The 14,132-nt window shown below is 41.7% G+C and overlaps 1 long non-coding RNA gene across 1 annotated transcript in view; it reads right to left on the bottom strand.

Moving 5' to 3' along the window:
- Positions 1-1,253: 1,253 nt before the first annotated feature.
- Positions 1,254-14,132, bottom strand: part of LOC142602398 (uncharacterized) — a 40,530-nt gene continuing 27,651 nt past the window's right edge. The window contains exons 5-6 of the long non-coding RNA XR_012836197.1: positions 4,274-4,823; positions 1,254-3,911 (exon numbers count right to left, since the gene is read on the bottom strand). This is a non-coding gene — a long non-coding RNA (uncharacterized LOC142602398). The remainder of the gene's footprint in view (positions 3,912-4,273; positions 4,824-14,132) is intronic.

Genomic DNA, 14,132 nt, shown 5'->3' with positions numbered 1-14,132 from the left:
AAAGCGTGTGAACGTGCCCCTAGAGCTACGGCCAGAGAAGGAGGAGGAGGGAAGCCAAGCTGCCAGCTCCTGTGCCTGACCGTAGGATCAGGATTTAGAGAAGAAGTTAGGATGCTTCAAATCCCGACAGCTGCAGCATGTCTTCAGGATCTGAGAAACCGGACTCAGCAACTGAAAAGGAATCCAGTTGTTTAAGCTTAGACTGGGATTGTGTTTATATTTCTTTTGTTTGTAACCTTTCGTTTCCAGCCTTGCAACTAAAAGCCTGACCTTACATCTTGCTTAATAAACCTTTTGCGAAAGCTTTATTTTATCATTCGGCCTGCCACGTGCTGTAGGGAAGATGGATGGGAGGGAACGGGCGAAGCTGCGGTGCAGAGGCACAGAGGCACGTCCCACGGGTGCGGGGTGGGCAGCCGGGGTGCGCGTCCTGCCCTGCCGCTGAGCGACGGGAGCTGTGGGGAAGTGCTCTTCAACACAGCCATAAGCACTCTTGTTAAGTTTTAGGCAGTCAAGAAAGATCCTGTGGCCTAAAGCATCGCACAGTTACTCCTTATAGTGCATTCGGTTGAAAGAATACCGATAGCTGAAAGTGTGCGTAAAGTATCTAACTGATAATGATTGACTGCAATTCAGATATAAAAATAAATCCTCTGGAAATGCAGGCGTTATTTTGGAGCAGTAGGTGAGCCTGGAGCCCTGGGAGCTTCACGGCTGCGGAGCCGCGGGTCCATGAGCCCAGTTTGGCGGGGGTCAGCATCACCTTGCCTCTGGAGCTCCTGCTCAACTCTGCTTCGTCCTTCCCTATCTGCATTTGTGAAACCGGATTATGAGTTCCTGTCCTGGATTTAGCTGGATGTGTTGTTAAAAGAAACCTTGAGACTTCTCTGCCCCAACTCAAGAAAAACTTCCATCACCAAACATCTGGCTTCCAGAAGCCCTGCTATTTCTCCTGATGCTGTACGCTACTGCAATCCATGTAGAAAAAAAAAAAAAAAAGACAAATCCAACATATACAACATACACTCTGCGTTGATGGCAGAGCACTGACTACAGCCGGGGGAGGAAGGATGGAGGAAAGCAATACCCGCATCACCTTCCGTTTGAACCCCGCACAACAGGGCAGGCAAAGCAGCAAAGCTGGGGAAGGGAATTTGCCTTTCTGAAAACCAGTGTAAAACGGCCCCGGAATTGGTTTCATACACGTTTATACTGTATTGACCTAGGCTGGTTTATAGCTAAAGCTATAGCTATTCATCCACAGTATTGAGAGACAAAATAACTCCAGGTAGGGTTTCACATTAACGATCTTTTCTTTTTATAACCTAGTGCCAGCACACTGTAGTTCTGTATCTATTGCTAGTACCAAACTGGAGGTAAGTCAATATTATGTTTATGGCTGTAGTGCAAAAAAATGTAAGATTAAATTTAAAATTATTGAGCAAAAAATCTGAATTTAATAAGATTTTTCATTAAGCCAGCATACATTTATCCCTCACGTTGATACGACAGCAACATCAATTTGACCCACATAACTTTTTTGTTTCTTAAGTTATACTATTACAGACCAATTACACATTCTTTAAAGAAATGTTATTAATTATTGAAACGTTAAAAAGCTGAAGTCATTTTTTTGTGTGTGCACTTAGCATAGCTTTTAAGACAGATTATAGAGAGAGAATCTTTTGGTAGATAGTCTTAAAATATTCACCAGTGCTAGAACAATTTAATGAAATTCACATTTATTTCAAGGATTTTTTTAATTAAATCTATTGGTTGTTGGTATCCGTAAACCCTTAAGAATAAACACCTGCAGTGTTTTATTATGTAAAAAGGTAGTTTAATTGCATCATATTTATCACAGACAAATCAAGCCCTATTCAGAAGATAATAATGACACAGTAATTGGACCAGTAATTGGTTCAGGATGATTCAATATTGTACTAATAATCATAAATACTACTGTCTCCTGCTTTGGTACAAGGCTGACACTATATTATACATTGGATTTTCTGCAATAAATATTCGTGAACTGGGTTCAGTAGTGCCTAGGTCTTTAGTTCAACTACGTTAGTAAATAACAGGTATCAAATAATGCATCCTACATGAGCCATCATTACTAGCGGGTGACGCAGGGAATATTGTGCTTTTTTCTGCATCGAGAAATGACTGGCAGAGGCATCCTTACAGCAACGGATCTTTTGGCTCCTTGCATTAAGCATTGCCGTTTGCCTCAGTGACGGTTCTGCTCCAAGTGAACGCGGTCACACTCGGAGCCAGTTGTAAAGTAGACCCATTTGGTTTAAATCTTGCTTTCTTTGGCTTTTCACTTATTTGTTGCTATTTGTTTGTATTCCTGACAATGGGAGAAAGAGGCCCGACTTGCAAAAAATGCTGAGCAGCTAGCCCCAGAGGAGAAATAGGAGGATGGATAAGGTGACCCGAAACGGGTCACCCCAAGCTCCACGGTGAGTCAGGGAATACACCTAGTGTGGTTTGTGCCTGGTGGGTTCTGGCCCCCTGGGAATGGCCACTGATGAGCCTCCGTGGGCCACCGGACCCCAACAAACCCCTGGCATTTCCTGGGCTTATGCTCCCTGCAGAAATCAGTCCTTCTATTTCTTTCTTTGCATCTTTTTCAGGCATTTCTAGTATTTTCTCTGTTTGACTGGTCCAGAGAAGCGCCATCCAAAATGAGGTGTTCACCTTGCTCGCCATCTCCTGCCCAGCACCACGGGGGTCTTACTGCAGTACTTCAGGTCACACTTTCTATTTCAAATCTGAGCGGTTTTCTCTTGTGAAACCCACTTTTTTTTTTTTTTTTTCTCCTCATGAAAATATCTCTTGAAAGTAATCATGATAAAAAGACTTTTATTGGTTCCTTATTCTTACTGAATGTGACATGTCAGCAATTAGTTCTGAGCTTCCCAAATACAGATAGCACTAAATAAAAGTACTTAGATTTATGCTTAGGCAGGTAAAAATAGACGCCAAATTTCAGAGACACTACAACTTCACTGTATTTCACCTGGAGTTTTCACCAGAGTTTTCCAGACTGTCCTGATGTGATTTGAGCATCTGCTTAGTTTTGTGCTATCATGACTTCCTTATCCTGTTAATAAAAGCCTTACTTACTTATCCTAATTGTGCAAAATAAATTGGCATACTGATACTCAACTGTAATCTATTTTTTTTTCTCTGTTTTTATTTGTATGTATAATGTACCAGTTTTAATTTCTTTCTTTCCTTGACTTGTGCAGGGAGGGAGGAAAAAAAAAAAAATCTAATCAAGCAAACGCAACAGCATTATGGCAAAGGGTAGATGGTAGGAGGTTGCAGTCCTGTAGCCAGTTGCTTGTTTATCGTGGGCTGATACAGTATAACATGGCGCACAAAACCACTCACATGCCATTTAATGATAACTGTGAAAATCGCGCCTGTCACCACCGCATTCAGCAGACACTTGGCGGACCCGCGGCACTGTTTCTTCGCCAGTGCTGTGGTCTTTCAGAGAGAGCCAAAAGGGAGTGGAGCCTCATTATCCCCAAAACAATGATCCTTATTCACTAGGCAGAGAAACTTGCTTTTCATCGGCGCATTATACAGCTCAGAGCTGGAATAGAGATAACATATCCCCTTTATCACCAGAACAAAAGCTCAAGGTCTATGCTCCTGGCTTGGAATAATGCCCTCAGCGGCCTAAACTGATGCGTTTGTAAGCGTTTACCTCTTTTCCTTTAATTGCTTTGCACTGGAGGGATGGTGCAGCGAGGCCCAGGTACCAACCGAAGATGGACGGCGTGATGCTGAGCCGCAGTCGCTCCTGCAGAGATACGGCAGCGATGCTCGGCTCCGCTCCCTTCTCAACGCACCATCCCGCTTGCTGACACTTCCCCTCCAAAACACAGTACCTGAAGGATGGAGGAAGGGAGGGAGATGAGGAATGCGGACAGCCAAAGAGACAACCCATATTGCAGAAGGTACTTAGGGAAACCTTTTAAGAGACTATAGCGGAGCAGCCATAGTGTAGGCACTAAGGCTGAAAGCAATCTGTGGAAATGAAATACCATGGCAGAACGGCACCGGGGGACCAGTGCACTCATAACGGAGTCAAAGTAATGGAGCCCAAACACACAGGTTACGCGCTTGTCCTGCAACGGTGGCAGCTACGGGAAGGCACGCAATACCGAACCATCCCTTTTGAATTTTTTTTTTTCCCTTGGTGCTCCATCCCCAAGCCATTTTTTTTTCACTTTGCCTGAGTCTTTCTTACCTTAGCCTTGCGCGGGGAGGAGGGAAAGGTGAGAAGACAGGAGAGCTATCGCTGTGCACAGCCAGGCAGGCAGGCAGCAGAGGTAGATGAACAGAATGTGTTGAAAGCATCATGATCCAGCGCCAGGAAATAACAGTTAGCATATCCCTGAATGACATTTACAGGAAACCTATGTTTCCTTTTCAGGGCCATAAGCTTCAACAAACTGGTGTGTTCAGTCAGCCCTTCCCCATGTACAGTATGGATGCCACAATTTTCTCAGCATATGCTCAGCTGCGTCCTTCTGATGGCATCCATGTTGGCGCCTTTCCATCTATAGGCATGGAGGGATGTCTTCATCTTCTGCAGGAGTCTGGGGCTACTGCCAAAGGCAGGGATCCAAGCACCGCAGGCAAGGAAAGTGGATCATTTTGGTTCCTGAATAAGGATTAGGCTTTGCAACACCTGAGCAGTGAAAATCCTGCGGAGCCTTCATGGCCGGAGCCAGGAAACGCCGCGGTTCTGCTGAATATTGCTGAGCGGAGTCCTATTTAACCAAGGTGAATGTTTGCTGCGGAGCAAATTAGAGAAAATTTAGGAAACAAATGGCAAATAGGCAGCCACGCGTAATGTCCGTATAAAGGCTTCAATGGTTTTGGCTCCGAAGCTTTCACAACGTGTAATAGATAACACTTTCATTATCTTAACTCACTCCCAGCTCTCACCTAAGGAAAAACCACGCAGCCCGTGCTGTCTTTCCAAGAATTGGTTTAGTTATGTGAAGCAGAGATCCCTTTGATCTTTTGTTATATGCTGCAGAGGAGCCCAGTTATACACCATCCTAATCAACAATACTAGTCAAATCCCTTTATTATTTACTTCTTTATTTTTAATCACAAATAGAAAAAAAAAAAAAAAATCCCTCTATTTTTCCCCTGGAGCTTATCTGTTTCTTGTCTTTTCACAGTGTGGGCCAAAATGTGCTCTTCTTACTTGAGAAAGAAGGATTTCACTGAAGTAAACAGGATACCCAGAATTAAGGCAGGATTTTGTCTACACACTCTTTTATCCAACGTACATTTATCGTATCTAGTACACTTAGGAGAGGAGAAGGGAATGTATTTAGATATTAAATGGCCTTGGAAATCATTCTCAACAAGGAATAAAACATTCCCTTTACATAAAATCACATTATAGAATAAGTGTTTAAGTTAATTTAAGGAGAAAATTTAGAAAACAAAAGCCAAGTCGCCGATGCATGGACATACGCAGACTGGCACCTCTCCTGCTTGAGGAAGAGAAGGTGAAATATTTCCTCTCCTCCTTTCTGATCAGCTTGTTTTACTGAAGTGAGAAGGTAGCCTCATCGATTAGCAGTGCATAAAAGCCAGGCGTACCAAAGCAGCAAGAGGTGATAGAGATGTGAATTAAAAGCAGTTTTACAGCTCTGCACCTGAACGGGAAAATCCTTTTTTTAGCTCAGCCGCATGAAAGAAGTTGTCACCCACTTTCGAGCCGTTTTTCTTCTCCTCCTCCTTCAAACACGTGCCTTTTTCCAAAGAAATGATTACAACACATGGCTAATTAACAACAAAGAATAATTGAGCTATGGCTATAACTATCTACCTTTAAATCAAAGGAAGAAGGCAACCAATACTAAAATTTAATCTGTCCTCTGGGGCTGGAGACAGCTTACAGGTTCAAGTCAGATAGCAAATGTAGCTAAATGGCAGTCAGAAAAGATCATGTGACTGGGGGCTAAAAACTAATTAATCTCCATAAAGCTGTAAGTGAGGTAGGTAAGATGACTTGAAATCTGATTACATTATTGCATTTAAGGAAGGAAAATGCAGCATGTATTTTTCATGTTGATTTTAACCACCTGAGCCCTTAATGACATTTTATACCTTGAAAGAAAACTCATATTTCATCTATATTTCAAAAGATCTACAAAGATGGTATTGTCATGTGCACAGAATGTACAAATGTGCCATGAATCACAGACAGTGCATTTCTAAACTTTTTTTCCACTCTAAGTCAGAAAAAGATTCCGTATAACTATGGGAAGCCGTAAAGCCAAACGTTTCACAAAAGCTGAAATAAATCTTAGGGAAAGAATAATTTTAATATATACTCCAATACGGGAGAAAAAAAAGACTCTGCATTCTAACTGACTGCTGCAGATGCATGTGTTTTGCGCCTCTGATTTGTAAACAACCTCCGATGCTAAATTTTGAATTAGTGGGAACACAGCATTGCTTCTGATTTCTATTATTTATACATGGCTACGAAGCAAGGAACAAGCAAACAAACAAATCCCCAAAATTCTCCAGGCACACTGGGTACCTCGGTTCAATTAATCTAGTCAAAATATGCACGGAATAGACCCACCTAAACTTCATATTTTTTTATTGTGGAGGACAGTTGTTAGAACAGGGAGGAAGAGAGAGGAAACAGAAAACTGCAACCACATACCAAGCTGAAACAAACCCTGAAGTTAATTTTTTAGGCTTCAGTCATGGCTACAGGCCGCTGCGAATAATCTCTGCTTCTTGTGTAGCAGCATCTATATAAATATTACAGAGTGGGAAACACCACAGATGCACGCACACACAGACACACAAAAAAATCCAACCAAAAAACCAGAGGCGTTATCGGAGTCAATTACGTCTTTCTGAGATGGGTTATCAGCAGCACCTGCTAACCACCGCTGCACCGCAGCCGCCTGCCTGCGCGAGGGGACCGAGACGGGGACAGCTTTATGTCATGAAAAAATGTACTTTTAAAATGTTCGTAATATACTTGATATATACTGCTATACAAGTATATAGCGGCAATAAATAAACAGCGTTTAAGTTAACAAGCGCACGTTTATAGGTATAATAATGGCATTTTGCACTTCTGCAACACCTTTGATCCCAGAATTTCTGAGTCCTTTGCGAGGATTAATTAATTAAGCTTCAATACGCCCCTGCACCAGATGTTATTAAAATACTTTTTATGGCTTACAAATTCTACGAAAGACGTGCTTGTATGTCATGTCTTATTGTGCCTCCTATCCTAAGCAATTATTTTACTCCTCACTTGGCTGTGTGGTGGATGGGAAACGATGTTGGGGTCCCCTGCTCACATGGGCTGGGAGATTCCCTTGCAGCTTTTACCCTCTTATTGCTGATCAGGAAATTTGGGGGTTCACGCCTGCGTACCCCTTCCCTTGAGCAGCTCCCCTGCTTTGCCTCTTTTACTCCTAAAGCCTCAGCCTTTCCTTCCCCGCCTCCTGCGTTGCTTTTCGCTATGACTGATCTTCCTGAAATGCTCGAGGATTTTGCAATTTGCTATTTAGAGTTCGGAAGACATTTTTCCCACATGGTGAAACTGTCATGTGGCTGTAAAGTGCCCCCCCCCACCCCCTTTTCCCTGCCTTTTCTCTCAGGAACCAAACCATTACTCTTTTTACATCTTTATTCCCGGTTTTGCCAGAATCCACCGTGAATTACTGTTCAAACCCTACTCGCGAGTGATTTAAGGTAGAGCAACTTGGCAGTAAAACTTGGAGGATGAGAGCGTGTGTTCGCAAAGTCTGGCACAGACGGATGCACCTCCTCGCGTGAACCCTTAGCCTCTGTGGGAAAAGACAGTTACGTGGGAATTAGCTCTCAAACCTAATCCTCTGCTTATCACGCTTATCTAGAGCTGGCTATGCTTCCTTCCCTGGACTGCGATTAGTAGAAAACTCCCACACGGAGCGAAGTTTGGTTCAAAGCTTATTAGACTTAAGAGAAGCCACACAGACACTTCAATTAAAGATTTTTGTTACTGTTGGGCAATTTCTAACACCTCTTTCTCTTTCCTCCTGCTTCCAGAAATGGACTCTCAGGCACCTAAGAAGAAGCTCTCGGTGCTGGTGTGTGAGGATGGTAATTCAAATCTCTCTTCTCTACCTAATTTATTATTTACTGAAACTGGTTGTGTTTGCTGACCGTGGGTCAAATTTGAGCAAAATTTGGCCAATGAGTTCAATTACTGGATCATATAACTGCGCACATAGGTAGACAACCTCACTTTGTGCGCATCACCTCCTAGAAAACACACCTGGGAATGTGCTCAGATAGTTTTAATGTGACACTAAATATAAACCAACAGACACCTTAGGCTGATCTTCTCTTGGCCTACCTATATTTTACCCTGAAAAGTAAAATATCTTCACTAAAGCTATCCACATCACCTTTTTTTTGTGCAGGGCTCTTAAGGACAGGGACTCAGAAAGCTAGTATGGATGGGTTGGAAACTCCCCGTAAGTGGCCGTGGACTGTGGCCACAGGTGGTTTGGTGACACACGTACACAACTATCCAGGACATTTTTATCGTGCCTCTGACAAAGTTGTAGCTTCTCACCGAGCAGATAACTTTTGACACTTCCTTACCGATATCATTTTTTCTCACGGTGGTCGGCACAGTCTCAGAGTTTACTTTATTTGAACTATGTTTTTGCTGCCATAAGAATGGCTCACCAGAAACCAATTTTAGGTTTCCTGTATTATCCTCCAGACGTTGAGCACGAACCACGTCACCGCTCGCACTTTTAACAGATGTGCTGTTGCTCGGTAGCTGCAGCGCTCCTTTAGACTCGGTATTTCCTCTGTCGCTGTGCTGGCTTCTTCAGGCTATAAAGAGCAACTGTCTGACCAGCGGACATACATAACTCAGCTTCAAAGCCTGGTTTTGTTATGTTTTTCTATAGCGCTGTGCCATAATGTTTTGTCACGCCGGGTCTCGTGCCAGCTACTTTTGGGAAATGCGCTGCTGACCAGCATCGAGCGGAGACCGTTCCTTAAAAAGGTATTTTGTGGATTTCTTTTCTGAGGAAATAAGTTTGTTCCTTTTACGGCGAAAGGAGAGGGAATCCCCAGGCCAGACTTCAGATTCCTGACATAATTCTCCACCTACTCGACTGCAGTTGTGCCCCAGCACAAGCACATTCCCACACAGCTCGAGGACGTTGCAGCTTCCGTGTGCCTACAGAGAGCGGCACCCCCGGAGCGTAGGAAAGGCAGAACCTACCACAAAAGTCTATTTTCCTTAGGTGAAGAGAATCCTTTAAAAATAAACTACGATCTTACCTTTTTCAGGTCACTTAGATAATGTAGCTGAGTCCAGCTGGGCTGAAAAATATTTGTACCATACGAATGTTGATACGACAGCTCAGCGTGCTTAAATATTTAATTACGCTAAGGTACCGTACAACCAAAATACCTTGACTTAATTTAGGTTGCATCTGGAAAGATGTCATTTAAGATGCCAAGAGGTAGCTTTCTAATTTTTTATTTCTCTCTTCTCAGCAATCTACAATTTCTACTCATAAGTTTTAAAGTATATAACAATTCAAGTTGTTTGTTTTTTGGTTTTTTTTTAAGATAGAAAGATAATATTGTAATCAAAGGGTTGGCTCTTGGACTGCACAGTCCTTGGGTTTTTTTATACTTGAGGCAAAACATTAGATACAAATCTATCTGAAAGCTCTTTAATAAGAAAGATGGCAAGTAAATTCTGGTTTAATATAAAAGCCAATTCAACTATTAATCATGATTACAGATAATTCCCAATGTGGCATGATATCATTTAATTTCCAAAAAAACAGAGGAAGTGACAGCACACATTTTTTTTGAAACCATGCCACGTAATAATATCATGCAAAGAAAGCCTTTATAACCTATTCTGTGCATAGGTCATAAATTACCAATCAGACACGTAGGTCGCATTTAATATTTTAAAGTCTCGTTTTATATATTCTTTTTCCTTGTTCATGCTTTGTCTTAACAAATACACTTGGCCATAATGAAAATAAACCTGCTGAAGTCTCTGTGGCCTGAGACAAGCTATAACACATTTCTGCACCACGGGGTGGGCTCCTGGGATACCTACTGAGAAAATGCATCCCCTCTGCGCATGCCCAGACTATTAAAATGAATTGACATGTTAATGCTGACAGGAAAAGAGCACAAGAGAGCTTGCTAAATTACTGCTCAGTCAGGCACTAGGAATTCCTGAGTGGCTAACTCCTGAGCAAAAACCTGCAGCAAGGAGACGAGGAGGGGGAAAAAGAGAGGAAGAAAGGAGAAAGGAGGGGGAAAAAGAAGAAGAAGAAGAAAAAAAAAGTGGGTGAAAAAAGAAACTTTATTGTCAAATGCAAAAAACCAAACAAACACTAAGGGGTTGTCATGTTAGTAATGCACCTACTCATAAATCATATGGATTTTAATCATACCTGCCACCTCAGCCTGCTTCTCCCCTGAGAAATTGTTTTCTTTTTGCTCCCTCCTTCACTCGCTTTCAATTATCTGGAAGCTGTTTCTCGTGTTTATTTATTTATCTAAAGTTCACATACAGTATGCATGCACAAATTTCCTCTGGGGGACTGAGACTAGGCAGATCATACAAGGATGCGGTGGAGCGTAGCAGCTAACAGCTCAGATGAATGTACTCAGTCTCAGAAAACCTGCTTTGGACCACGGTGACAAGAGAAGGGGAGGACAGAAAGTAATTAGTGTGTGTACAATGATGGATTATGGCTTAATATTCAGGCATTTCACCTTTTGACTGTTATAGGTGGGCCCACAAGATGACAAACAAAGTCCGCATTCTTGCCAATGAGAAGGAAAAAAAAAGAGGAAAAAAGAGAAAAAAAAAAACCCACGCCAAGGTTTTCACTCTTTTAACCGTGTTTTCTGTTTGGTGACTAAATTGCCATTAGAAGTTTTAGTTGTATTTCAGACCTTTTATAGTTTGGAAAACACCATATATATATATATATATATATGCATATACACATACACGAGAAACCTGAGGGACAGCTGCTTGGCAAATTTCTGACAAGCTGGCATAATATTGTTTTTACGTCTCACAGCTTCTATATGTAACTTTAATACTAAAGAGCAACTCAGTCTCTCAAATTTTAAGGAGCGAGTGAACTGCCAGTGACCTTTTCTCGGCTCTGGGAGGTGAACGTGTAGCACAGATCCATCATGACATGAAGATCTTATAGACAACTTTAAAAAAAAAAAGAAAAAAAAGCCACCATTTTCATAAGCCAGATTGAAGGTAAAATAGACGAGGAGAGTTCCATAAGGAGTTACGACTACAGGTTAAATAGAGTTTTAACTTCAAAAATTGGTTTAGAGCAGGTTTCACACTGAAGCTCTGCGTGTGTGTATTAGGCCTACAGCAGCTTTTTTAGGGACATTTGAATCTATATTTGCTATGCAGGGTATTGCTCAATTAAAGGAACATCTAGACAGCTCTCCCATTTGGAACACTTGTAGAAACTAAATGGATCACATGCAGTTTGACATTTTGCAAAATAAAAGAATAATTGGGGCACCGTATTGTTTTTGCCTTCTAAAGAGAATATTCAAACTCACCCTGTGAAGCTTAGCTGGAACCAGAATTTGGAATTTGGGTCCAGATTTCTTTCCCCCACTGCTTTCTCAGAAAACCAATGATGCTACAGTTAACTCTTTCACCACCACACACTTCCCATTGGACACTTGATGTACCTCTAGCCCGATATTTTCAAGTACTGGGAACTTATTTAGTCAAATTTATACAAGGTGAGATAATTATCTGGTATGGCAGATTCTTCAGTTCAAAATTTTCCTCTTAAGACCATGACCTGGGTATGAAAAAAGTCCTGTACTTCATGTTCTTTGAATAAAGACTTTCTGGAGGAGGTCAGCTGCCTGCCAAGGTGAGGTGGAGAGTGAGGGCGGGTTTCTCAGAACCCCCAGCCTCCTCTCCAAAAGCCAAGGAGGCCACAGACTCTCTCACTGTCTCTATTCCTTTGCAAACTCTGCCAAAACCAAACGGACCAAAACCTTGAGATCAAGGGGTTTCTGGTGTCCTGCGAGACTCCAGCCCTCTCATGTGAAGCAAGTGCTTGCCATCGAGCAGATCATTCAACAGATAAGGAGTCACTAACACTTATGTATCTGCCATCTTTTAAACATTTTAACAGACCCATTACATGTTGTCGCATAAGCTAAAGAAATTAACCATGAAGACGTACTTTTTCTCACATTCGCTACAGATGAGCCTGAAACAAAACCCCAGATGATCCTAACCTAAGTTCAAAATCCATCTTGAATTACTATTTTCCATAAAAATTGTTTCAAAAGAAATCCAAGGAGATGTCCTGTGTTCTGATTTTGGGGACACTGCCAGAGACTGCAGTGACATTGAGGGACCTTCAGTCCAACCCACCACAGACCTTTAGTCCAACTCAGGACAGCCCCCCTTGTATGCCTATACATGTGTGGAGTGTTCCTAGGCTCCACAGGGTCTACTAAAGACTCCCAAAACCAAACACAACGCATCCCAAAGACACAAAGCTCCATGAGCAATAGTGCCATGGTAGCATTATTACCTGACCTGGATCATACTCGTGCCCTGGCAAGGAGCCTATTTCCCTCTGTCTCTCCAAGTTATCTGAGCCAGAAGATATCACAGGTGGTTTCCTATGATCACAGCTTGTTGTGGGAAAACCCATGCGTGCTTTCTGCCTGCAGCTTCTTCCACCTGAAGATCAAAGCCCTAAATTGCATACAGTTCAGTCGTCTGAAATGCCAGCTTCCTTGGTATAAATGACATATTGCACATTTGGTATAACTTTCATTTCATTTCTTATTTTAATTTGCAATCTCGGATATCAAAGAAAGCCAAACTGACAAAAGCCAGCTTGTAAACCCATTCAAGTGGAGTTTTCAATGGGTTACATAAATCAACCCATAATTTACTTTATTTAAATCTCTGAGTATGTAAAAGGTTGCAGTTTGTCAAAGTAAGATAAAATGCATATATTAATGAGAATATAGAAGAGTAACATGAAGCAACATTAAACAGTACACAGCAGTAGGACATAAACACATTTGTGTCTCTGTTAGTTACCACAAGTCATTGTGAACCCTCCGGTCTAGCTGTTCACTGCAGGGGTGGAGAGTTGATCCAAAGGACTTACTTCGGCACAGCGATCACTTGCAAAATTAATTGGGACTTACTTACCTCTGCGTGAAAGGTGCTTCTCTGACCTGGTCATTATTTTTCTATATGTTCTTCTACCAGCTGGTGCTCCAAACTGGGAACATCAATTTTTTTTTTTTTTTCTTTTTTTTTTTTTCTTTTTTTTTTTTTTTACTATTTTATCCTCTGGGACCTGTAAGGGATTGTAAGTTATTCCTTCCTGATCAGTCATTCAAATCTTTGCAAAAGCAACATCTTTAGCAAATAGTCCAGGCAAATAGCCTGGCATTGCTAGCAATGAACTTCTACTGTATGGGACTTTTATGAGTGAAATGGATCTAGATACAATAAAAATACCTTACCCTCAGTTTCAAGTTACTCAGATGGCAGGAATTAGCGCCAAAGTTTTGACAGACCTTAAATTAAAACAAACAAACAGACAAAACAAACAAGCAAAAAAAAATCAAACAAAATCCCTAAGCTCTTTAGTTAGCTTCAGTTTCTCCCAGCCTTGCAGTAATGTGAGTTTTCCTTATGTGGTTGGGGGGGAAAATGAATAGTTACCATGGAAATTGCCACAAATCTTTTTATTTCAGCCTCCTCCAAGCTACAGAGCACATTTATGAAGACACACGTACAATCCACTCGTCATTAAAGCTAGCAATGAGAACTTAGGCAGCAATATAACTATGATGTTTTCCCAAGTTTTACAGCATATTTCACAATAATTTGCTCTGCTCTCGTTCTCATTACAAAGGCAATATTAGAATGATAATGACTTACATGCTCTGTCATACTGTACTACTCTGACCTTTTCAGTATGCTGTCTTTAGAAAGCTTGACAAGGCCACCTCTCCTGCATTAACAT

This window comes from Balearica regulorum, chromosome 6 (assembly GCF_011004875.1).
Source record: "Balearica regulorum gibbericeps isolate bBalReg1 chromosome 6, bBalReg1.pri, whole genome shotgun sequence".
Taxonomy (NCBI): domain Eukaryota; kingdom Metazoa; phylum Chordata; class Aves; order Gruiformes; family Gruidae; genus Balearica; species Balearica regulorum.
This window is presented reverse-complemented; position numbering and strand designations above follow the sequence as displayed.